Raw genomic sequence first — 26,990 nt, 5'->3', positions numbered from 1 at the left:
GCCAACTTCAAAGGCAGAACTGGGTATAAGAAGAAAACCCCAGACTTTTAGAATCTTTCTGGAATCAAGAGGAACCTCTGCTCAGGAGAAGAGTTGAAGAGCTGAAGGAGGAGTACTGTCTGTTTCTGTGTTGCTTTGCTGGACTGGCTTACAGTTGCTGCTTCTGCCTGAAAAGAGTGCAAAGGGTGAACTTTGCTGTGTGTCCTGCTTGAGAAAGTTCTCCAGGGGCTTGAAGTAGATCTTGCCTCCTGTTGGAAGTCTCAGGGACACCAATGACTTCAGTTTCCTTGACCTGCAGCACTGGGAACTGTGTTTTGTGCTGTTCAAGAGGAGAAACCACTGTGATGCCACCGACTGCGCTGGCCTGCACAGTGACCTGCCGCCGCACGGAGTCGCATTGCCCTGCTTCGCATATCTACCCTTGTCTCACCAACGCTGTCATCGGATTACTTCGCCAAGCCGCTTCTTGCACAGCTACCTGTGGGCCCCGCATCGCCTGCTCACACCGCAGCCTGGGCATCACCGATGCTGCCGCTCCTGCTGACACCGGCGTCGCTGCCTGCACTGTAGCCTGTGGACACACCGCTGGCCTGGGCCTACCAACGACAGCATTTCAGCAACGACGCCGCCGCTGCCTGCACCGTGATCTGTGGACACCGCACGTTGCACCACCCCACTTCACACCGCAGCCCTGGTCTCACCGACGCCGCTGCCTGCACCATGACCTGTGGGCACTGCACGTCGCATTGTTCTGCTTCGCACCGCAGCCCCAATGCCATTGATGCCGGCCACCTGACTTCATCAGCCTGGAGTCTGATCCGCAACGCGTGTGACCTCAAAAGCCCGACTCCTGCACAGACTCCGCAACATCAGCAATGCCGCTCTCCGGAGCTCACCACAAGGATCACGACGCCCTGCAAATCCAACTTACTGGGTGCGGGTCTTACTGACACCGTAGCTGGCCTGCAACGCCGCTGCCGGCCTGAACTGTTGGTTTTGTTGATCACGGTGCCGTGATAGCCCCAGGTGGAACTATAGACTTCAAGGAACTGTATTTTTGAGTAAATCTTGCAGAATTCATATTTTTATTACTGTATGTTGGATTTTTATTGTATTTGGTCTTGTTTTATATAGATAAATATTGGCTGTTTTTCTAAAACTGGTGTGGTGTCCGTTTGTAGTGTTTTCACTTATTACTGTGTGTTAGGCGCAAATGCTTTACACATTGCTTCTGAGATAAGCCTGACTGCTTGTGCCAAGCTACCAAGGGGGTGAGAGCAGGGGTTTTCTGAGCAGGTATCTCCCTTATCCTGACTAGGGTGAGGGTCCCTACTTGGACAGGGTGCAAACCGACTGCCAACTAGAGACCCCATTTCTAACACTCACCTATATGTCTAACCTTCATTTACTGAAGGCTAGGGGCAAAGTTACAAAGTGTGAGGGCACCTTTGCACTAGCAAACGTGCCCTCACGCTGTCCAGGGCCAAATCCCTGGACTTCATGAGTGCAGGGATGCCATTAAACGCGTGCACTACATATAGGTCAATACCTATATGTAGCTTCACAATGGTAACTCTGAATATGACCATTTAAGGTGTCTAAGATCATGTAATTGTCCCCCACATTCCAAATTTGGTATTGGTATTCCATGCATCCTGGGGGCTCCACCATGGACCCCCAGTCCTGCCAAGCCATCTGAGGCTTGCACTGCAGCTACAGCTGCTGCCACCTCACAGACAGGGTTCTGCCTTCCAGAGCAGCTCAGTCCCAGGAAGGCAGAACAAAGCATTTCCTTTGGGAGGAAGGTGTTACAACCTCTCCCTTTGGAAATAGGTGTTACAGGTTTGGGAGGGGTAGCCTCCCAGAGCTTCTGGAAATGCTCTGAAGGGCACAGATGGTGCCCTCCTTGCACAAGCCGGTCTACACCGGTTCAGGGATCCCCAAGTGCCTGCTCTGGCGTGAATCTGGACAAAGGAAAGGGGAGTGACCACTCCCCTGTCAACCACCACCCCAGGGGTGGTGCCCAGAGCTCCTCCAGTGTGTCCCAGGCATCAGCCCTCTTGTTTTTCAAGGTGTGGCAACACTCTGGAGGCCTCTGAGCGGCCAGTCCCAGCAGGTGACATCAGAGACCCCTCCTGATAGGTGTATACTTGGTTAGGTAGCCAATCCCCCTCTCAAGGCTATTTAGGGTCTCTTCTGTGGGTTCTTCTTCAGATTCTGCTTGCAAGTTGCTATCAGGACTCCTCTGCAACAACTACTTCATCCTCTGACCTCGGATCAACCGAAGACTGCTCCAGGAATCGTGGTAACTGCAACTAAGTGTCCAGAAGGGCTATTTCGACTCTGCAACTTCAGCTACAGCCAGCAACTGCAACCGTTTCCACGGTGTGCACGCTCTGTGGGACTCCCTGTCTTCACCCTGCACCAGAAAGACCAAAGAAATCTCCTGAGGTTCTCTTGGACTCCTCTCCTTTGAACACAGGTGGTGGACCCCTTCGACACAGACAGTCCTACGGTCCTGCTGTCCAAAACTGGAGGAGGTAAGAGCTTGCCTTCCGGTTTGTGACAGTACCCCGGTGGCCGCGCCATCTTCACCTTCTGAGGCATGTGTGCACTATTAGCAAGAATCCTTCGTGCACAGCCGGCCCAGGTCCTCATCACTCTATCCTGCGAAGCTCAACTCGCTGAGTTGTTCTCCGGCAGCGTGGGACCTTCTTTTGTAGTGCAGCTGCAACCACAATTTGCAACTTCTTTGTCCCCATGTCCTGGGACCTCTGTGGGTGCTGCCTGGTCATCTGTGGTTTCCCTCCAGTGTTAGGAGCCCCCTCTGCCTCTCAGACCAAGTTGAGGCCCCCAGGTCCCTCCTGGGTCCAGGCAGCACCATTTTGATGCAGTCCGCGACACTGTTGGAACCAAGGCTTGTTGGACAAATCCAGTGCTGCAACTCGCCTGCATCCAACATCTACAAGTGGGACATACTTTGCATCACGCAGGAACCCGCAGCCTACTTCTCTGATGCTCTTCTGCAGACTTCTTCTAACCGGAGAATCCTCCTTTGCACCATCTTCTAGGTTGGAAGGGGCTCCTGTCCTTCCTGGAATCTTCTGCGACTTCTGGACTTGGTCTCCTCTCTTCACAGGTCTTCAGGTTCAGGAATCCACAATTTGTTGCTTGCAGTCTTGCTTGGTTCTTGCAATAACTCTAATCATCACTTGTAGTGTGTCCTAAGGAAACTTGCAGTACTTTATTCCTACTTTCCTGGGCTCTGGGGTGGGGTATTTTACTCACCTTTGTGGTTTTCTTACACTCCCAGCGATCCTCTACACACTACACTTGTCTAGGGGGGGAATTTGTGATTCGTATTCCACTTTCTTAGTATATGGTTTGTGTTACCCCTAGACCTATTTCTTCCTATTGCATTTTATGGTATTTTCTATTGTTTGCACTATACTAGGACTATTTATTTATCTGATTTTGGTGTCTAGTATATGTATTCCTTACGTCCAGAAGGAGTATTGTCTCTAAGATATTTTTGGCCTTGTGTCACTAAAATAACGCACCTTTATTTTTGGTAACACTGAGTATTGCCTTTTATTGTGTATAAGTACTGTGTAACTATAGTGGTATTGCAGGAACTTTGCATGTCTCCTAGTTCAGCCTAAGCTGCTCTACTACAGCTACCTCTTTCAGTCTAAGCTGCTAGAACACTACTACATTTCACTAATAAGGGATAACTGGACCTGGTATAAGGTGTAAGTACCCAAGGTACCCACTACAAGCCAGGCCAGCCTCCTACAGGCTGTCATCAATGAACGCTCAAATTTCTATTACGGGGCTGTTATGTGAGAGTCATAAAAGCATTCCAAATAGGAGGCAAATTCTTCAGCTATATCTCTGCCTGTGCGTATCAGATTCCCTGATGTTTGCTCAAGTTGTTCAATTGTCATTTTGTCCCTTTCATTTCTCCCCAGCCCACGCCTGTAGCTTTCCTGTTTTATTCCCTCCTTCATATATTCTTTTTTGCTTTGCTATGTAGGAGATTTTCACCTAATTTTTTGCTAGTGCTTAGTATTCAACTCCTTTTAATTCAGCTGTTCTCTCAGTGGTGGGGCCCCCCTTCTCCACATGTCTCATCTAGATGTGTGACTTCTTCCTCCAATTTAGCTAGTTCTTCTCTCCTTTCCTTTCTATCATGTATCTCCCCCGAAATAATTGTATCCCTGATCGGTGCTTTATATGCCTCCCATAATATCATTACGCTTTGCACAGTGTTTTTATTTTTAATAAAGTATAGCTCCAAGGCCGTAGTCAAGCGTTTGCCCTCTTGTTTGTTAGCCAGGTGCCATGTTTCCATTCTCCTTGGTTGTTTGGGCCTTTGGGTATTGTGATGAAGTGACGCCCACAGTGGGGAGTGGTCGCTTATTCCTCTAGCTAAATATTTTGCCTCACTAAACCTGCTGAGTGTTCCCCCTGTGGTGAAAAACTAACCTAATCGTGAGTGCGCCCCTGAGTAGGAGTAGCATTTTTCCTCTGGGTGTGGGCTTCTCCATAAGTCACACTGACCTAGTGGTTGTGTAGTCTTCCTCTAGTCCAGCCTTCCTTTAGACGGGAACATGGGGCCTCTAATAGTATTTCTCCCAACTTTTTAAGCAGTTCATTTTGAAGACCTGGTGGAGCATTCACATTTACTAACATTACAACCTCTCCTTCCAATTCCCCCAATAAAGCTGTGTATGTTCCCTGCCTGTCTGTCCAGGTTTGTTTTTCCATTAAATGGAAGTGATCTCTTGATCAAAATTGCCACTCCTCTCGACCCAGAGGTGAATTGCGCCCAGCTGGCCAGTCTGTATCTCCCCCTACCCATGCACTGATTCTATTGATCTATCAGGCGAGTCTCCTATAGGAACAATATATCAGTTTTTTGTCTGTTGAGCGCTCTTTGAATGAGGCTCCGTTTTCCCCTGTTGACCAACCCGTTAACATTCTATGTTAGTATTGATATACTGTGCAACCACATCATGGTAGATGTATTCGGTGCGTGTTTGTGCAGCCTCCTCAGTGTTTTGGTGTGGGCCCATGTTTTGCTTCATTGTGAGTCTCAGTAAACTGAACCCCCTTGTAACTTATCCCCCTCCCTACCTTACGGTATGGCGATTGCTGAACTAACCACACCCCAAAATTATGGTATGTGTTGCCTCCAACCTTAAACCCTAACAAACATTTTGTGTTTTCATCACCTGGGCGTGGTGACCGCCCTTTGGTGTCGTGCCTGTGATGAGTAGCCCTAAACTCCTCCATTCCATATCAAATGTCTTTGTGTTACAGCAGCTCCACCGATAGGAGATCAGGGCCAGAGGACTGATCTAACCTTTTCCAGCCCTAGTCTCTTTTCACCCCAAGTGTTCTGATGTCATAGGCGTCATGTCTGGTAGGTGTTCCTCTTCTGTTTCCTGGCCCATTTCCATGCAATAAGAGGTACTCTGTTGCTCTCAATCGGTAGTGCTTTCCATTTGTTGTCCGTTTAGGTGAGCATGTGTTGCTGCAATTCGTTAACGGCTTTATTCTTTGTCTCTTATCTGTTCTTTAGTTAGTGGTGCCGAGCTTTTTCTTTCTTTTTTGTTCCGGTGTCCGACTTCTGCGTAATTCCTCCTTTCCCCCCCTTGTTGTCCTCAGTGGCAAGCCTGTTCCTAATCCCTGGTCTTCTAGCCATGTCCAGGCGTCTTGTGCAGTTTGTAGAAAATATGTTTTCTCTTTTAGTTCCACCTGTGGTTTAGCTGGATGGATAAGTAAATATTTCATTCCTTGTTGCCGCAGTACTTTCTTAATTGGTACATACACTCGTCTTTGGCGTTATACTAGGTTTGTGTAATCCAGATATATGTGGATCATCTTCATAAACTACCACTGTGGAGACTTGAACATTCCAAGAAACATACACTCCCTCTGTGGGAACTTGAATATAATTATCTTTACACTGTACCCTATAGACACTATTTTTAAAGAGACCATGGTGTTACTGTTATCACACATCACCTCTGTAGCATCATTAAACACCATCCTAATGCGGAGATGACATACCACATCATTGGGCATTATCAATTAAGTATTGGTTTTACATGTGTTCTTAAGGAGATGTGGTGTAATAGCTACTTTGACAAATTTGTAAGCAAATATTAAAATTCTGGGTTCCACTTGACCGTATTCCTTGATTCCATCTGGTAATTTCTATATGCTTTAATTCTCTTATCTACTAAGCTTTTGAGTACTACACAATTGGCTGAATAAGTTTTAAGTGCATTTCTGTAATCATGATATATAATATTTTTTGACATTACCATAATCCATACTTTGTGTACCCCAGGATATGCGCAGGAATTAATATATGAGTAGATCCTTATTTGTGTATATTGTTAACAAACATTTAGCCATTTGCCTTAGCCTGTCTTCAATCACAAATGGCTATCATGAGTAGGTCCTCACAAGGATAGTAGTACATGCTCAAGTCCCCACAATGATGGGTCTATGCAGGATCTTGTATCATGATTATTATTATTTTGTTTTTAACATTCTTCTGGTACTATTGTATTTTTAAAACATTGGCAATAGTTAGTCCCCACAAGGCAAGTATCCACACAGTCCCTACACAGAAGACTGACTCTCAAAGGAAGCTAAACAGCTCCTGGCAAATTCTAAATCAGCCCCTAAAACACTGAGGCAGTGCCAGAGGAGAAGCTTTAGCAGGCTCGGAACTCAGACAGTATACAAGTTGTTCCTTCAATTGAAAAATGGCATTCTCACAGCTTCCCAGGACTAAGCAGCCAGGGTGGCTCTATGAACTACATTGACCAGCCAGAGCTAGCTTGGTGATATACCTACCAGAAGCAAGAGCTGTGGGCTGGCGTTGCTGGCAGTTGAAAGAGATCCTGCAAATTTGTGTCACTGATGCTTCAGTAGGATTTTCTGGTCAGAAAGGCAGTAGTACTGGTTTGTGAATGCTCTACAGAATGAGACGGATAGCCTACACCTGTCGGGGATAAAAATAACAAAGTCACTGTTGAAGTATTAATGTTTATCCAAGAAAAATGTCTAGTGAGAGATCAGAGGCATTTTCTCCTAGCTGTATCTATATTTTCTTTAAGCACATGTGCTGTTCTTGTATATCAGTTTTTAAGTAGTAGCTTTTTTAAGCTAGAGCTTGGTATGCCAACCAGGAAAACCTAGGATACCTTCTGATAATTAAAAGCACTGATACTAAATTCAGGAGATGGGTGACACTATAATAGCTCTACAACAAAAATAACATATTTGATCAACTTGACTTTTCCATTTAGATTTCCTGGACTGGATACAAATTAGATTGGTCAATGTATAGTTTTTTTTTTTTAAATCAGGTAATTCAGGGATGTTTGCTTTAGGCAACATGTGAAACAGTTGCATTTGTCCGCTGCATCCTTAATGTAGTAAATATAAACACACACCACACTGGGTCATGGTCGTTACTTTCAGGACTGCTGCTTACTGTGGATAGTGTGACTCCATGCTTACCGGACTGAGGAAAAGAGGATAACCAGCGGTTCTGAGAAAGAACACCGCTACCTGGGGGATCATAGTCTATGTAGCTGTCTTAGGTGCTATGTGTACAAGCTTAGCCGATACACAGAGCGACCTCCTACAGAATGAACTGTTAACCCTGTAACAAGTTACTTCAGCTGCGTTACCATTCCATGACTGCTATTACAAACAAACTTTCCCATTATTTACAAAATTATTTAGGTACCCTCACACATCTGTACCTGCACAACATGTACTGAATACATTTAATCCAAAACATGACAAGTTAGATATGATCACAACAAACATTGTAAATACAGGATTTAATTATATAATAGGTGTGGTGTATTCACATTGATATTCAACACATTAGGACAAGTGACTCCACGATCAAACAAATGACTCAATAATCAAGCATTACATAATCACATAGTTCACATTTGTCCATTTAAACAAAAACAAGTGTCCAACATAAATTTTTCTCAGCAGAGGGGACACATCAGTGTCCTGCTTATGTGCTGTCACCGGTACAACAGTAGGTCCTATCTGGTTGGGGCACAGTGTTCCAACCTAAATTAGTTATGTGTGAGGCTTCAGTTCACTTGGTTACTCTCTTCAGGCTTTTTTTTTAGCCTTTTTGGGGGGTGTATACTCAAAAAGCACTTTTTTAGGCTGACATTTGAACATTCTCTGTGGGCCGGACACTCAGTTTGTGAAGGTCTTCATCAGGGATTATGTAATATTATGGCAAACACCACACATGAGACAAGAACAGTGTGACACACCTTAGTGGATAGACCTCTTGTTCAGAGTCACATTTATATAGTTGGGCAGCTCTAAACATGTATGCATTATATGATGTGTCACTTGTAGCCAAGGCAAAAGTGAAAAAATAATACTAGCATGTCCAAGAAGGAGGGAATTTCAGTCTGTGGCAGGCGGGTGGAGAACTCTGCCGCATAGAATTGGCTTCTGGGAAAAAGGGCATAGGGCACAGGATTAGATTATAGCCTCTACTTATCTGAGACCAGAGACAATACAGTGCAGCTGAATAGCCTTACTTTGAAAATCCTCTCACTCTTATTTCACTTTGGTGGATGGTCCTGGCACAGAGACGGACACAGAGAACTGATGTAGGTTCGCCCTAAGCACAGCCTCTACAAAAAAAAATATACAGAGTTTTGCAGGCTTGGTGCCGAGATGGGAAAGGAGGAATACATTACACACACTAAAAGCTCTGCTGAGTGTCCTACCTTGTACATAAGCTTTGGCATGTACTGTATAGACTTGTGGGCTTAGGGAGCTTGGTATGGGGCTTTGATTCGGCCTCTATGCATGGAGGGGAAAGAAATTAAGAAACCACTTGACAATTTCATTTGCTAGAACAGGTGCACTACTATATGCCATGCTAGGCTAACCTGCATACCTTAAGTTATGTGGCTTCCTTCATTCAGACCAGCATGGGTGGTACTCAGAAGATTCACTTGCAAACCTGCTGTCTGACTGCTTGCGTATTAAAAGGCTGGCAGACAGAAGTTTTAGTTGCTGCGGTCGCGCAGGTAATTTAGTTCTCCATGTGTCAAATGTCAGAAGCTCCTGTGGGGACCGGACCTCATTTTGGAGGTTATCAGTGGAGGTTATTTCAAAAGCCTTAAAAATACCCCATAATTGTATACCAAGCTGGGCTGGGGGCTCAGGTGTAACTTTATGACAAATGTCTCATGGTGTGGCACTCTGGAGAATATAGTACGGTGTTTAGCAGCACGACTCCCAAGTGGACTCACATTTATGTGAAGTACTTAAAATGTTGCTACTCAAGTACAAGGGACACAGTAGTAGTTCTCTGGGAAAGCTACACAAAGAGGATTTGCATATGATTTAGTTTTGGAAAAACACAAAATAAAAAAAGTTACACATCAGACTTGGCACCTGAAAGTGTTACACAATAAATGTCCTCTTGGGGGCAGTAACAGATTAATTCAAACTATGTCCTGGAATGTGAATGGTCTGCATACTAAAGGAAGAAGCAGTAAGATTTGGCAGTATTTGAGGGACTCCCCAGCGCATTCACTAATCTTGCAAGAACCTCATTTAACTAGAGCAGAATCTATGGAATTGTTTAAGACCCAAATATGGATTTCAGTATTTTGCTTGCACAGAAAATCACTTTAATACTAAGGGGGTCGCGATTTTGATCAAACAACAGGTTAATGGAGTGATGTTGGAAGTGATATCAAATAAATCAGGGAATGGATCATAGTCAAATTATAACTATGTGGTAGGAGACTATGTTGGTAGGGTTCTACATTCCAAATTGTAATAACAGACCCACTCAGAAGAGTGTTCTCATCTACTGGGTTTTCCTGACCCAGTCATAATGGCTGGTGACTTTAATGTGGTCCTGGATAATAAATTAGATAGATCAACAAAGTGCAAATCTATAGGCACACTGAAATCACAGCAATATCTTAGAGGGGCGATCAGGGCATCTGGATTATGTGATCTGTGGAGGCTGATGTGAAGAAGGTATTTTCCTATAATACCATGCCTCCTGGATCGACTTCTTTTTAGTAGACCAGATGCTGTGTGATTCAGTTGAAGGTATTGAGTATTTAGCAGCTCATCTGTGGGACTACACAGCTGTAGTATTGAAAATTGGTCTCTTTCAGGAAACAGAATGAGAAGGTGGACCCTTGATCCTACACTGCTGTTGGATAGCGAGGTTATATCTCAACTTTGATAGAGTTTTTCAAGGCCAACTTGAGGTCCGCCGCTATGACAGTGGTGTGGGACACTTTTAAGGCTGTGATCAGAGGGAAAATTGTGAGCCTTTATTCCTATAGGAACAAACAGTATAGCAATGAGAAGTCTTCTAGAAGCAGAAATGCTTAAAACTGAGGGTCAACTAAGGATGAGGTCAGAGGGAGAAGACAAGTCTGGTTTGGAGAGTAGGGCAAGTCAGCTGACGCAGCAGCTTGAGGAGGTATTACAAGCTAGAATTACAAACTAGGATTACCAAGAGACAGAAACCAGTAGATTAGGGCATTTTGAGTACGGGGAAAGTGCAGGGAAATGGTTAGCCTGGAAGATTAGGAGGGAGTAAGTGCAGAACTGCATTAAGGAAATAGTATCTGAGCATGGGGAGAGGTTCATCAACAGTGTGAATATAGAGAAAGCTTTTCATAGGGTTTTCACTCAATTATATACAAAGAAGATGGAGGTGGGTGAGGAAGATGTAGGAGCTTGGTTGGGGATGGATACTCTACCTACTCTTACATTGGAGGAGCGGGCCCTCCTGAATAAACCTATTTCTCAGGGAGGGGTAAGAGCAGTCTTGAAAGAGTAAAGGAGGGAAAGCTGCAGGACTGGATGCTATCCCTGTGGAACTTTCTAGAGCCTTAGAGGAATCTATAGTACGTGTCATTTCAGATCTATTTATAGAGATCTTTGAGGAAGGGCAGCCATTACTAGCCTGTTGTAATGAGGTAACTCTCTCATTGATTGTGAAGCCAGGAAAGAGTCTGACGCAATGTGAGAAGTATAGGCCAATATCACTGCTTAATAGTGACTATAAGTTATTTGCTGAAAGATTGGCATCCAGGTTAAGTGGAGTGGTAAAAGGTTTAATACATCCAGACCAGAAAGTGTTCATTGGAAGTAGATTCTTACATGAATTGACGTTCAATTTGATCGGGCGATAGATTTGTCTACCACTTATGTTGCCCCATTGGCTGTTATGACCCTAGAGGCAGCTAAAGCCTTCGACAAAGTTAACTGGGGTTATTTGAACATGATCCTTAAGTGCTACAACTTGGGGGAGAAATTCTGCAAGTGTATTTGTCCGATTTATCATGTTCCTTCGGCTAGGGTACTGGTGAATGGAAATCTGACCACGGCTTTCAGGTTAACTAGAGGCACTAGGCAAGGTTGCCCCTTGTCTCCCCTGCTGTTTAATCTTTATATTGAACCCTTGGCTAGAAAGATCAGGCAGAACTCTGGAATATCCCCCTTCTGCCGCAATGGGTGAGGAAAAAAAGTTGCCCTATATGCTGATGATCTTGTGGTATATACTTCAGATTTGTCGACAGCTCTTCCCGCAGTACTGAACGTAGCAGTAAAGTTTGGCAAAATCTCCGATACCATCTCCATGCCGGGAAAACTGAAATAATGGTCTGGAATTAGCAGAGGTACCACTGGCAGATAAAAAGTAAAATGAGACACCTCATTATTCAGATTGTGCAGGGATCTGAACAGATCTCAGTTGTAAATTGAAAATAATTCTGGGAGAGAGTAGCAAGTCAATGCATCTTCCTTCGACACCATTAGGAAGTGTAAGTGTAGTAAAAATGGTGTTCCTTCCTTAGCTGAACTTCTTATATAACTATCCCAGTAGAAATGAATAAAGTATATCTGGACAAATTTCAACAAGCCATAAATTCATTTATATGGGTGTATAAAAGGTACCAGAATCTGGTGGAAAAAGTTACGCAGAAGGAGAGAGAAAGGGAGTCTCGCCCTCCCGGACTTGCAATATTATGCGTGAGTATTCAATCTTAAAAACTCAAGGATGCTTTTCACCTCCCCAGACTCTTCAGCAATTGGAAGTATGTTTAAGGCTACGCTAGGTTCTTTAAAAGCGGCAGCAAAGCATTTTTTGCTGAACCTTGGGGATCCAAAATTCTTTAAAAATATAAAATTGAAGGTACTACAAGATCTGACTAAAGTTTGGTACAAGTTAAGGCGAGCAAAGAAGGCAGACTATTATAGTCAACGTGCCCCCATTTCGGAATCCCCAGGCACCCCTGAGAGTTTTGATGATGTGCTAGCCGTGCCGATCAGGATGGCAGGCATTCAGTATTTAGGGACGTTTCCTAACTTTCCTGGGAAGAACTAATGGATGTAACAGGGGGGAATCTCTCCAGATTGAAGTACCACCAGTTGAAAGGTTGGTCACAGAGTATTCGTGCAAACATGGGATCTACGAATCATCTGGAGGACAAACTACTTAGAAACCCCTCAGACTCCAAAAGGTATCTGTTTCGTATTGGGAGATCCTAGATATATTGGACAGTGACTTTAAGCTGGCAGAAGTCCTCTGGGGAGAAAGCATGCCTCGAATTTGACATAGTGAAATCTTCCCCATTAATGAGAAATCAGCTTTTTTCTTTACATGGAGCCTATCTGCCCCCACATAAGCTCTTGAAAATGATGAAAGTGGGAGTGGTAAAATACACTAAATGTGGTAAGCAGAACGCAAAAGACATTCACATGTTTATGGAATGCCCAGCAGTTTATCTGTTCTGGGAACAGGTGTGCAAAACTGCTTCGAGTATGCTGAAGCGAGATTTTGTGGTGAGCCTTCCCCCGATTATTTTCGGGATATTTCAGGAGTCTGGAGAGAGGAGTAGGGTTGTGAAGAATTTTCTCCATTATTCTATATTATTGGGCAGAAGGGAAATCTTTCGAAAATGGGGAGTGGCACTCCCCATGCACAATGACTGATTTAATGCTCTTTTCCATGTTTTGAAAAAGAGATATGGCAGTGGGAACTTTAAAAAAATAAAAAAGGAACAAAAAACTGTGGTTACCATTGGTGTAGTGGAGGGGGAATCAGTGATATCAGCTGCAATCAGGTTCTCCATGCTGTCAAATGATTACACATCCCTCCTACTCTCTAGCCTGATGGACATTCAGCTTACCTAAGAGGGCTAAGTGAGAGAGACTCTGCCTCCACGGCATCAGTCACCTTTGTATAAGAGAGGGTGTAAAAGGATCAGACACAAACCATCTCCGAAGCTGAGGTGAATGAAAAGAAAAAAAACAAAAAAAAAAGGTCCTTTGCACATCATTTTACACTTGTAACATTAAGATTGTCCGTCATATTTAACAAGCAGGGTTTATTTAATCTGACAGAATATCTGAGTGCTTACAGGAGTGTGAAATTTAATAAAATATCTGCTTGTCCATGGGACAGGTTACTTCTTAAATCTACTTGTCGTGTAAAAAAAAAAATCTACTTGTCCCTTTGGTGCCATGTAGTGCGGAGAAATATTATGGCAGCAATCTCATTATGTAAGAGCTCTGATAATAGCCTCTTTGATTATGCCAGGGCTACTACTATAGTAGGGCTTGGATACTTGAAATTTCATTCCCTTCTATAGTTATTTTTTATTTTGCCACCTTTCAACAGATCTACATACTGGGGCTAGAGGAAGCAGTAAGCAAGAGTTCCAGGGCTGCAATGCCTTTGAGTCTGCAAACCTACTAACTTGCATGTTTTAAGGATTTTCACCAGCTCTTCTCTAATCTTTTCCCATAATGATAAAGGTTGTAAATTTACTCCTGACAATGGCAGAAGTATAAGTTCTTCCAGGGTTGGGAAAAAAGTGGTTGGACGGAAAGTGAACTTGTAAATGCACAACAGACTTTCACATGAGCAAATCTACACACATGCATGCTTGTTCGTGCTAAAATATAGTTCACAAATATTTTCTAGGAGTACAATTTCCTGGTCTCTTTCTGTAAGTTCTTTTGAATTCATGAAAGCCACTAATTTAAAGACATATACCATGGGTGCACTTTTGTGACTTTCTTTAAGAACTGGGTCCATAATTAGGTCTGGAGTTAACAAAGACATTTTGTTTTTATTAAACTTCTATTTCTCTCTCCATCTATCTATTGGCTGGCTTTACTGTGAGTGATCACATTCTGCTCTTCCACAAGGAAGCATATTGGCACACAAAGTAGTTTTGTTTAGGGCTAGAACTACTGTGGCAAACAGTTACGTAACAAAACTGGAGAGAGCCCCTCTGCAAAGAACATTGAGCCCCCCCCCCCCCCCCCCCAGACTCACTCAGGGCAGGTGCTGTGCTGAGAGAGCCAGCTGGAGGGGGACTGTGAGGCCTTTGTTACGTCACTGGTGGCAAAGTGTGGTTTTTGAGACCAAAAGGTTTTTTTTTTCTTTTTGCCAATTTTTGTTACAATGGTGAGATCCTGGCAACTCTCACAATAAAGTGCTACAAAAGCCATGTCAAAATGAGGCACGCATTGACGAAACCGAAAGACTCACAAAAAAATGTCAGATCGGTTGGCTTTGCCAGTGCTGGTTTATTTTCATGCTTCCCATAATCTTGTTGAAAATAGCAACACCAATTTTCTATTAGGAATATTTTTGGGAAACACTAGCATGCATCATCACATTTTACTAAATGACGCTTCAAAGAAATAGCACCTAAAGTGTCATAGTAGCGAAACTTTTATTTTCCCTACTTGCATTTTTTTCTGAACATTTTATTTTCAAAGGAAATCATCACTCTTGCTTACAATCTTCTGCAAACATTTGCATCTAATCAGATAGAATTCTGGGAGCAATTTACTTAGCCTCATATTGTTACACTTTTCAAACATGTGTACACCCTTATTTCTGTTCCTATTGCAACCACTTTCAGTAGTGCATTGTGACCTTAAAACGTGTATTTACAGCGCTCGCCCTAAAATTGAAGGCTTTTCGTTAATGAACCATAAATGCAAGTTTGAACAGCATTAACATATAAACATACACATTACCTCAACTGCAGACACTTCCCTTCTCTGTAAACTGGCAGCCAAAAGGTTTGTGCTGCAGGAGGTTGGCCTACTTGTCCCAAGGACAAAATAAACATGAACACTTGTTGCCCTTGACCCCAAACAATATGTTCTGGGCGTCAGGCGATAGGAATTCCAATTCCCTGCCTTATCTGGTCTATATGGGTGTTTTTTCGAATGGCTCATATAGTTATGTGTTATGTTCAGTACTGTGAAGCTTGGGGAAACAGGTTACTTTGGAGGTTACACAGGAAAAGGTGTCCTTGTGCATGTTGTTTACTGATATGACCATTGTGCAAACTGGAGTTGTGCCCTCTATTGAGATGTCACAAATGAAAAGGCTTAGATTACTATGAATTAGGTAGGCTATCTTAAAGGGCAAAGAAGTTGCTAATCTCCGATAGTTCGTTTAGCCCATTTTCAGTCGTGCACCTGCATAATCTCAATTGTGCCTCTAGGCATAGTAGTACAGGGTCAGCATTTGTGTTTTTTTACATGTCTCAGTACAGTCCATCTGAGGACTGACAGAACATGATTGGTCTCTACATAGAGTTGGACCATGGGTGCATGCATTATTTTGCATAGAGTATGCGATTTGTGTTGGACAATGCATTTCTTTAATACAGGTTTCCCTACATGGGCTTTCTCACAAGGGCATACCACAAAATAAGCAAATACCCTTGTACGCAATTCTGTATATTTCATCTTAGTGTCCTTGCAGGTGAATTCCTCGCCTTCTATTGGGCTGTTGCATGTGGAACAGTTACTACCGGTGACCTCCCACGGGGCATATTAAGATAGGTACCTAGTCTAGGGGTCTGAGATCTCATTGCGGTATTAGACCTAACAAGACTGCCCTGTATATTTCTCCTGCATTTCAACACAAACATTGGTATTTCTGTTGCAGGCCTCTAAAAGATCTTCCAAATGTTTCAAATTGAACTCTTCAATAAGTTGGTTACTACGGAAAAAGTTGTTACGAGTATCATCAGGTTGTTTGGTTGCTTGTTTCCCGGCTGTAACATGTTCTCTCTTGGAGTGTACCAAGCAGGTTTCGGGGCTCGCTTGCGTAGGTTCCCTGGGTAGTCTTCTTGTACTTTGGCAAGGAGGTTCCTGACATTAGTAAACTAATCCTCTTTCTTCGTGCAGTTTCTCTTTATCAGAAGGAACTGGCTGTAAGGTAAATTGTCCCTCAAATTTCTGGTGAAAGCTGGAATAATGTAAGAATGTATTTCTTTCAGTCCCTTTTGTGTATAGTGAGGTGCAAACTATTGTTTTCATGGTGGAATTTTCTAAATAATGGGAAGCGTCTGTCTGTAAGAGCAGGCAAGTGATCATGCAGCCAAAGTAAGTTGAGAGCAATTCATAGTATAGGGGGGGTCTCTCTGAGTATCAACTTTTTTTTAAATACTGTCCCCTACTTCCTTAATAGGATAACTCCCCTATTTGCCAGACAAGTGTGCAAGCTTAACATCTATATTTTTACTTAACAGGTGTTATTGATGTAGAGGTCACATTAAAGAATTGACCCTCAGGAATTCTATTAATGCTCACATTAGAGGCATTCCCATATTTCGAGCTGCTGAGGAAGAGCATCCTCTGCAGACAGACATTTATTTTTGAAGGACAGTGCAGTCACACCATCAACTGTGAAACTGAAAGCAGCCAAGGTCTATCAGCAGCAGCTGCTTTCAGTGTGATCGGAGTGTGATCAGAGCTCAGGGGCATAGCTCAGCCCAGAGAGTGCCAATTGCAACAGAAAAGGTAAAACTGAAAAGGGTAAATTTTACAGCTATACTTCTCCATAGTAGATCCCTGCTCAGATATTACCAGACGAGGGAGATTCCAAAGCTCTTGAGCAGGTATCCCCACCACAGGCAAGTTCTCCCTCAGTACTTGGGACCATGGCTGTCTTTCACTTTCGATGGAAGAGGGGGCAGGAGAGATGGTGGGGGTGTGGGCAAAATATCCACTAGAAATTAGGGAGAGGTCCAATATAGAAAATGGGACGGGTGGGTCTGTTCAGACATCGGGCCTCAACACTTCCACCCTCTTCTCGTTGTAGATATGCAGATATTTGTGGGTTACTCCCAACCTGACCACTCTAGGGCACAAAGCAACACCAGGCGCAAGGTAGATTTCTAGTTTGGAACTTTGTGGCACCCTTCTACCTACTTGGCAATACCAGTCTTTCTGCTCTATGGGACGGGCTGATGGGGGTATGCAAAATCTACCTGTGGCATTTACAGGGGTCAGAAAGTCAACAGAACACCTTGAAGATGTATAGGAAGGGAAAAAAAGGGATGAGTGATCCCCTTGGCAACGGCAGTCTTTGTGCCCAACATGGAGGCACAGATTTTTTTTTGTGGGTGGGGGGGTATTATTTTCAATCTCAAGCCCCAATGGGGTAGAATGCCAAATAGCCAAGTGAGATGTCTAGTAGAAACAAGCACTGGCAAAGTCAATAGGTCTCAACTTACCTATAGTCTATATGCTTTGACAATGGTTTTTAGGCATGCTGCATTGGGGATGCTGTGCAGCATGGCAAAAGAATACTTTAAATAATAAATAATAAAAAAAAGCCTGGGATGTGGCAGCCCCACCTTTGTTTTTCTCTCTTTAGTTACCAATCAGAGTGCGAGGAGGACAATAAAATGTTACTTACCTTTGGTAATGCTCTTTCTGGTGGATACTCTAATAGCAGATTCCTCACCTTCTAAATTCCAAAGGGCAGCAGAATCGAAGGACCTATGCTCCAGACCTGAAGTTTCAGGTGCCACACTCTCCTCATCCAGTCTAGAGCCACTAGGATGACTTGGATATGGTCTTCCCTGATCATCTTCTCTTTCTCTGGGCAGGAGAGGTAGAGACGGGAAGGAGTACAAGAGTCTGGAGCACCAATGCTAGCAAATGGAATCTCTGAGCTAGAGCTCCCAACATGCAGAAACCTGAACATTGAATGTTCCCAGTCATGGCGGAAAGATCGAGCCAGGGTTCATTGGTGAAAGATGCCCTGTGCCACAGACAAGTGTAGCTGCCATTCATGAACTGCTATGTAATGCTGGCTGAGTTAGTCTGCCCTGGTGCTCAAAGATACCACATGGTTGTTTAAGATCAGAAGGATGCCTTAACAATTCAGCCACTTACAAAGGTCCAACAACCCGTGGCACAGGACCCAAGACCCCACTCCACCCTGTTTGTTGCAGTATCACATGATGGTAGTGTCTCTGTGAGAATCTGTACCCATTCCCCATTGGTGAAGGGAAGGAATGTTTTCAGTGCAAAGTGTATCAACCGTAGCTCCAGCAAGTTCATGTGAAGATGGGCTCCTTGCAGAGTGCACAGTACTTTGATCTCCACATCTCTAAGATTACCCACCCCCTAAACCCAGCAACAATGCATCTGTCACCACCCTTAGTTCTCGGTAGGGTAGTGTGTGGGTTCTGTCAATGAGCCAACTGCGATCTAGCAACCACCACTACAGGTCCTTTGTAGTCTCCTCTGATACTTGGATGTGATTTGACACGTTCTCTTGGTACTAAGCCTGCAAAGACTTTGAATACCATTACAGAGCCTGTGTGTGCCACCTACTGTGGACCACAAGCAAGATACAGGAGGCCAGAAGAACCAGAGTCACTCACTGAACCCAGCTCAAAGGTTGAAACACTGGGATCATAGCCTGAATGTCCTCGCCACGGAGAAGGTAGAAAGGCTCAGAAAACACTGTTCAAAATAGCTGCAATGAAAGGCAGCCTCTATGAAGGAGTTATGTGCAACTTTGACAGGTTGATGGAAAAACTTCAATGTCAAAAGGCTGACTTTCGTCTGCAGGTGGTTTATGACTGACTGAGGTAAGCCAGGCTTTATCAGCTAGTCATTGAGGTACAGGGAGACTGGTATAAAGCATAAAGTAGCGGGAACAGCAACTAGTCCTGATTTTTTATGCCAGAACCATCTCCATGGCTCTCTTGTCTAACAGAGCTTAAACGTCTCCTTGGAGTATGCACAGCAGACCTCTGAAAGGCGTTGAGGTGTAGGAGGCATGTGGGGGGAGTGGTAAGGAAGAAAAAGGGAAAAAACATTCTGGACAATTCTCAGATGTGATGCTTTTCTACCTAATGAGGTAAAATGTGACAGGACCTCCTACTGGGCTATCAAGCTTCACCAAGGAAAAATGTAAACACTTTCACGATGGCTGTGGGGTGGGGATTTGGGTAGCTTATTGCCCATGTGGGAATGGACATTCTCTGCTTCAAAAGGCCTGCAAGGCCTATTGCTGTTTGCGCACAATGTGGCACTGCAGCTGATGGAATCCCCTTCCAAAGCCAAGAAAATGCTGGAGCGACTGCCTTATAGGCAATACCAATCCATCGGAGCACATTGTTGCTTTGCTTTCTTTAATGCACTCCAGGGCTGAGGCCACCACGTCTCCAAAGAGAGGCCTGCCATTGAATGGCATCTCCTTAAGGAACTGTAGGACGTCATTCAAAAACGTTGTGGAGGGACTCCAAGCATGGAGATGAAGCACCGTGCTAGTTTCAACTACCCTATGCAAAACTGTTGTTTTGTCAAAAACTGAGCAAATGGAGTATTCAAACCCTGGCTATCTTGGATAAGATGCTGAAGATGGGGCCATATGTCATCTGGGACAGCTGGAAAAACGTCAGCCACTATGTCCCATAACACATGCAAGTATCCCCCCAGGAGACAGCTGGCAGTCACTGAACTGAGTGCAAGGCTGACTGAGGAGAACATTCTGTTAGAGAGTGCTTCCATGTGTTTCGAGGATGTAAAGTGGGGTGTTTGGAGACGCATTTATGTTAGATCGACTTCAGCACTGGGCTCGCTGGAGTAGGGTGCTAAAGGAAGGCAGTGTCCCCCCGGAGCAAGCCTATGTCACCTTGCAATCTGGCTGTTGACTGAGGAGAAAGAACCCATCTTTGGCCAGGTGCCTAATAGGCCCCAGTGAAGAGTATGAGAAGATCTTAAGATATCTTATCAGGCAGTGACTTCTAGCTGCAGATTCCTTACCTTTGAAGTCCCTGGCATCGGCTTCGAATCCAGAATCTTTTTGCTGTGCAATACCCTGAGTGCGCTGTCGGGTGGCGTCACTCGGATCCGCGTGCATCATCCGGCTCCGTGTGTCTTCTTCAGCATCGTTGGAGCGGTCTGTGACGTCATGGTCATCTATAAAAGCATCACCCTGGTGCGCGTACATCAGTTCTTTTCCTTCCGTGCCGGTTAAGCGCAGGTCCGGGATCGAGCTACCCTTTGCTTTTTTAGGCAAGCTTTTTTCAACCGTTTTGTCAAAGATTTTTTTGTGTCTGTGCGAGGAATGTCTTCTAGGAAAGCGGGGTTTAAGCCATGTGGTGCCTGCCATCACGCCATGGTGGCCCAGCAGTCGACTTCGGTCCGCGCAAATCCTAGGAGGTTACGGTCCCGCTCAAGGAGGAGGACATGGGACCGCTCCAGGAGCCACAAGTCCTCTTCTTCCCACTAGAAGTCCTCGGGGCACTCGGGGAAGAGGCACAAGAAGAAGCAGAAGTCCAAGCAAACTTCCACTTCGCCACACCTGTCGACCGACCAGGCGTCACGGGAATGTCGACGTTCTGAGCACAGTTCCACAGAGCTGATACCAGGGCCGACTTCACATCTCCCCCCCCCCCCCCCCCCCCATCTGGGAGCCAAAGCAACCCCTACTCAAGTTAAAGGCTTCTATGAAGCCATGCACCTTGTTTTTGAGCGTGCTGTCCACGCAGGTGGATCTTCGGACCCCGCGGGGACAGCAGCAGCAGCCTCAGCAGGTTCAACGCCGGCGGCTTCAGCCTAGGCGCCGTTGGGGACCCCAGGATCTGATATCGGCTCCGGACCAGTGCTGGTTCCACACAGTCAGCCTCTTCCACATCAGAGGTAGAAGCTCCTACCACCGCTGACACCCACTGGTGGTGGGAGCCCTATCCTCATTCTAGATGATCTGGAGCCGGAACGGCATCGCACGATGCTGATTCCGACTTAGACTGTGCCAACTCAGCCCAGATCAGTGCCTGAGGCTTATTTTGATAAGCCAGGCACAGGTGAGGAATGGAGGGGTTTGAGGACCCTTTAGAATATAGATTAGGCGAGCAGGACTGGTATGAGGAACTAGGGGAAGCCAACAGACTGGATACGTCTCCAGATACTGGTATGCTCTCACCTCCTTCTGTGGCTACGGAGGAGCGAGAATCATACGCCATGGTGGTGCTTAGAGCAGCTGAGGTCTTGAACCTGGAGTTGCCTACAGTGCCAGTTAGAACTAACATCCTGACAGAGGTGCTTCAGCAGGGGGTTGCTACATCAGAGCCGATGTTATCCTTTAATGAAGCACTTACTGATGCCATGCTGGGGACGTGGTCCAAACCCAGCACAGGGGCTCCTGTAAATAGGACAATCGGCTGCCACCATTGATCAGCTCCTACGGACCCTAGTTTCCTCTCCCAACACCCCACCCCACAGAGCTTGGTGGTCCAAGCCTCCAGTTACTGTTGTGTCTTCCCTTCTGCTCCCCCAGATAGGGAATCAAAGAGGCTGGACCAACTTGGTAAGAATAGGTTTTCTCCCTCTAGCATGGTACTGAAGTCCGTAAACACCTCATGCCTACTGGGCCGTTATCCCCATACTTTATGGGATTCGGTGGCACAGGTGCTGCCCCAGGTCCCGGAGGGCATACGGGACACTCACACATGCTGTCAAGGATGGGAGAGATGTAGCCAAGCTTACCATTCAGTGTGGTTTGGACACGACTGACTCGCTGGGCAGGGCCATTTCCTCAACAGTGGCCCTTCATCGCCATGCCTGGCTGCGTACCACTGGCTTTTCAGGGGATGCACAGCAAATCTGATGGACATGCCCTTCAATGGCTCATGCCTTTTTGAAGAGAAGGCAGACTCGGCGCTTGAGCGGTTCAAGGACTATCGATCCACGGCCTGATCCTTGGGCCTCTCTGCACCCGCTTGCCAGCAGTCTGCCTAGCGCCCCTTTCGAGGCTTTGGGAGGGGCACCACACCAACCAAAGGTCAGCCACTGTCCTCCAGCTTCACAGCATCCAGTTAGAGAAAGAGGTTATGGTACTTTCAGACCCATACGGTCTAGCTAGAGGTCGGCCACCACCCAGCCCTCCTCTTCCACAACTCCCAAGCCCTCCTAGTATGGTTCTGAAAGACCATGCTCGTCCAGTTGGAGGGAGGATTCGATTTCATCTCCCTCACAGGCAGTCCATAACATTGGAAAAATGGGGCTTACAGATCATACAGCAGGACTATTCCCTCCCCTTTCAGTCTTTTCCTCCCTCTATCCCTCCATTGAAGGATGGCTAATGGAGGATCATTTAATCTTGTACTGCAAGGAAGTTATGGCTCTCTTGGCCAAGGAAGCCATAAAAAGGGTCCCGATGACAGAATTAGGCAGTGGTTGTTATGTCCCCTACTTTCTGATAAAAAAAAAAAAAAAGAAAAAGGTATTTTCCCTATCTTGGATTTAAGGAACATCAGTCTCTTCCTCAAAAAGGAGAATTTCACGATGCTCACTCTTGCTCAAGTCTCGTTTGCTCTAGACCAAAGAGACTGGATGGCAGCGTTGGACTTGCAGGATGCGTATTTTCACAACCCCATCCTACCCGCCCAAAGGCATTACTTGCGGTTCAAGGTGGGCAATGAGCACTTTGTTTACTGTGCTCCTCTTCGGTCTCACCAGTGCCCCTCGGGGTTCATCAAGGTGATGGCAGTGGTGGCAGCTTATCTGCACAGGTTAGGGATTTCAGTCTTCCCCTACTTCGACGACTGGCTGTTGAAGGTTCCTACGCCACTGGCTTTCATCACCACCTTCAGACTAAGATGCACCTCCTGCATTCTCTGTGGTTCACTATAAACTTGCCAAAGTCACATCTGACTCCCTTTCAGAAGCTCCCTTTCATCTGGGCTGTTCTGGACACAGTGCAGTTTCAGGTTTATCCCCCGGAGAAGGGAGTCCAGGATGTTCAGGTTATGATACCGATGTTTCGGCCTCTATCCTGGATTTTGGTAAGACAGAGTCTGAGGCTGTTGAGACTTTCTGCATCCTGTTAGTCGAACATGCCAGACGGCCTATGAGGGCTCTGCAATGGGACCTGAAGTTCCAGTGGGCACGGCATCAGGGAAATCTTGCCGACAGTTCAGATCTCGGAGGGAACTGCAAAATACCTGCAGTGGTGGTTAGTGAACTGCGATTGGGTCAGAGGCAGATTCCTCTCCTTTTCCCCGCCAGATCTTACAGTAGTGACAGATGCATCACTTCTGGGATGGGGCGGCCATCTGGGAGAGGCAGATATCAGAGGCCTCTGGCGGAATCCGGACTTCATATCAACTTGCTGGAGCTCCAGGCAATCCAACTGGCATTGAAAGCACTTCTTCCTGTTGTGAAAGGGAAGATAGTGCAGGTGTTCGCGGACAACACCACCGCAATGTGGCCGTGCAACAAGCAGGGCGGTGTGGGGTTGTTGACCCTTTGTCAAGAGGCTCTAGGTCTCTGGACATGGCTGTAACAGCAGGGCATAACCCTGGTGGTTCAACACCTGGCAGGGTTCTCTGAACGCCAGGTTGGACGAACTTAGCTGTCAATGCCTGGCAGATCACGAATGGTATCTTCATCCAGAGGTGGTGCAAGGACTCTCTCAGTAGTGGGGAGAGCCTTGGTTAGATCTGTTTGCCTCCACAGAGAACGCACAATGTCAACAATATTGCGCGTCGGAGCTTCCATGGCGGCAATCGCTCAGTGACACTTTTTGTTACGAGTGGATTTCAGGCCTCCTGTACGCTCTTCCACCCATACCACTCCTGCTCAGAGTTCTCAAGAAGATCAAGAACGACTGGGCTGAAGTCATCCTAGTGGCTCCGGAATCGGCACTGAGAGTCTGGTATCTCGAGCTTCTCAAAATGAGCATCAATCCTCCGGATCAGGCTGCCTCTTCGGAAGGATCTTCTGTCACAGCAGCAGGGGAGGACTCTCCACCCGAACCTATCAACTCTGCGCCTTCATGCGTGGAGATTGAGCAGCAGCAGTTGATGTCTTTTGACCTTCCTCCCGAAGTCTGTAAAGTTATTTTGGCAGCCAGGCGTCCCTCCACCAGAATGGTATGTGCCGGCCATTTCACGCTTTGTACATGATTGTACAGAAAGGCCTATTGATCCTCTTTCTGCTTCTCTTTCTGATATTCTTCTATTCATACTTTCCCTTGCCCAGCAGGGTTCTGCCTTGGGGACTCTCAAGGGCTTTCTTTCTGCCTTATCTGCATTTCTTCAGCTACTTGATCAACCTTCTCTTTTTAAATCCCCCATTATAGATAAATTCCTCAAACGGCTTGTACACATGTTTTCCCCCTACGCCCTTTGTTTGCCCCAATGGGACTTAAATCTGGCCCTCAAATTTCTGATGTGTGCTCCTTTTGAGCCTTTGCACAACGGTCCCCTGCAGCTGCTCACCATAAAGACAGCCTTCTTGGTGGCATAACATCTGCCAGGAGGGGGAGTGAGATGCAAGCTCTGTCATCAAAGCCACCATATCTCACTATCTATCCAGACAAGGTGGTACTCCGAACTCGTGCCTCTTTCTTCCCCAAGGTGGTGGCCCGGTCATCTGGGTCAGAATATAACCCTGCCCACCTTCTTCACTCCACTGCATCTCTCTAAGGAAGAGGTGCGACTCCACTGACTGGACCCAAAACAAGCGTTGTTGTTCTACCTTTACCGCACAAAAGAGGTCCGGGTGGATGATCAACTCTGTGTAGGGTACGCTGGATGAAGAAGGTCCGGGCAGTGCAGAAGCGAACCATTTTGCGCTGGGTAGTTCTCAGCATCAAGATCTGCTAAGCATTGGCCAGGAAGCAGCCTCCTGAGGCCTCATTCTGCCAGGGGCAATGCTGCCATCACGTCCTGAGCTCGAGGCGTTCCAGTCCTGGAGATTTATCAGGCAGCATCGTGGGCATTTTTGCACAAGTTTGCAAAGCATTACTGCCTGGACAGTCAAGTACGAACCCATCGACAGGAGGTTATGGCTTGGGTATCTATTCAAAGGTAAGGAAACTGCAGCTAGAAGTCTATCAGATGAACAAGTTACTTACCTTCGGTAACGCATCATCTGGTAGAGACTATCTAGCTGCAGATTCCTTACACCCACCCATGCCTCCCCGCTCTGCAGATGTGTCTAGTAGGGTTAGGGTTTATCCCTTTCAGGGCCCTAGTTTTGCATAGACAAAATGTCGGTTCTATCCATGACTCTGCGCTTCTGGCGTGGAAGTGTTGTGGATAAAAGAACTGACATACGGGCGCTGAGCTGGTGCCTTTATAGACAACCGTGACGTCAAAGACCGCTCCAACGATGCCGATGAAGCCGCACGAAGCTGAACGACACACGCAGATCCGAAAGACGCCACCCGATGGCGCACGCAGGATATTGCTCAGCAAAAAGATTTCGGATTCAAAGCTGACGCCTGGGAATTCAAAGGTAAGGAAGCTGCAGCTAGATTATCTCTACCAGATAATGCGTTACTGAAGGTAAGTAACTTGTTCTCCAGTATAAAGGACCTCTGTTAGGACATTAGTTATGAATTCAGCAGTGGGTAATGTAAGGTTCAAGACCTCTGCTGCTCTCCTTAGAACAATCAAAAGTGAGGCAGATTCTTCTGTATCTGTAGAGTAGGTGAAGGTAGATCAGTGTCAGGGAATGTGTCCACTTCATTGGCATACTATAGGTCAAGAACAAGATATGACATAAATGTGACTTTCCTCGTCATCGTTGTAATCAGTATCATCATATTAGTGTGGAAATGTCTCCGGATTAGAGAGTGGACATTGCAAAGTTGTTGCAGCCAAAAGACTAGCAGATCCCCCTTGTGCAGTACCAGTGCTGCTGATCAGGGCTGTGATTTTGGTTGGCACAGAGCCTAGAGTCAGGGCTGTCTCTGTGGGAGGATAGAGTGGCACAGCAAGCGTCAGAGAAGAATCATCCTGCAATAAACCACACTGGAGATCACCTTGGATCCTTAGGGCCAGAAGGCACTCCAGAGGGATCAGTTAAGACATATCCTAATAAAGTCTACTTTCTGTTTCTGTGAAGGAGACCGGGTTCGCAGTCTGGATGTACCCAAGGCATCGCAGGAGTGGGGTGATGAAGGGAAGCCATGCTTCGACTTCTTGAGTTTCTTATAATACAAATTACCGAGCTTGACTACATTTTCATACACTTAGCATTAGCTTCATTGAGCTATTTCCTATTGTCAGCCTCAAACAACCTTGTCTGCAAGTTTCGCAACACGCAGACACATTGTACAACAGTTTCTCATTTGATTAGCAGCAGAATAGGAAACAGGAGTCTGTCCAAGATCCCTGAATATTACATCTCATGGTTGCCTGGAACAGACACCAAGATAAAGAGATATTTGCCCAGAAGTGATGCATATTATGAACACTGGTTCTAGATGGATTTTTCCATTGCCCGTCTGCCTTGTTTATCACACATAATTGGCTAGATTAATCAGTAGTCATTTTGTTATATAAACAATGAGACATGACCATTTGGGGGTAGACAGGGGTCTTTGCTCAAGAAGTATGCAGAAAGAGGTCAGATTCCAGACTGCCGTTTTATGTCCCTCATGAACTGGGTTTGAACACAGAACAGAAGCCAAGTTCTGCAGAGCTTCACTGTTCGAGAACATGTTTTCATTAAGAGAACAGCACGGTGCTGCTCCCTCCTCCCTCTGCATCAGCTGGGAGAGTGATAAACAAAGAGGCCCGTTGTGCTGTGATATGCAGGATGACAATCCAAGTACTCTTCTTTAGGCACTTTTA

The 26,990-nt window shown here is 45.7% G+C and overlaps 1 protein-coding gene across 19 annotated transcripts in view; it reads right to left on the bottom strand.

The window, feature by feature from the left end:
* Window positions 1-26,990, bottom strand: part of RIOX2 (ribosomal oxygenase 2) — a 1,008,555-nt gene that overhangs the window by 897,709 nt on the left and 83,856 nt on the right. For 13 of the 19 annotated variants that reach the window (XM_069204780.1, XM_069204781.1, XM_069204778.1 and 10 more), the window contains one exon: window positions 6,877-7,024. The exons of the other annotated variants lie outside the window; for them this stretch is intronic. The gene's annotated coding sequence lies outside the window, so the exon portion shown is untranslated. The remainder of the gene's footprint in view (window positions 1-6,876; window positions 7,025-26,990) is intronic. 19 annotated transcript variants of the gene reach the window in all.

Source organism: Pleurodeles waltl, chromosome 8 (assembly GCF_031143425.1).
Source record: "Pleurodeles waltl isolate 20211129_DDA chromosome 8, aPleWal1.hap1.20221129, whole genome shotgun sequence".
Lineage (NCBI taxonomy): Eukaryota > Metazoa > Chordata > Amphibia > Caudata > Salamandridae > Pleurodeles > Pleurodeles waltl.
The sequence above is the reverse complement of the archived record's forward strand: the minus strand, read 5'-3'. Positions and strand labels throughout refer to the sequence as shown.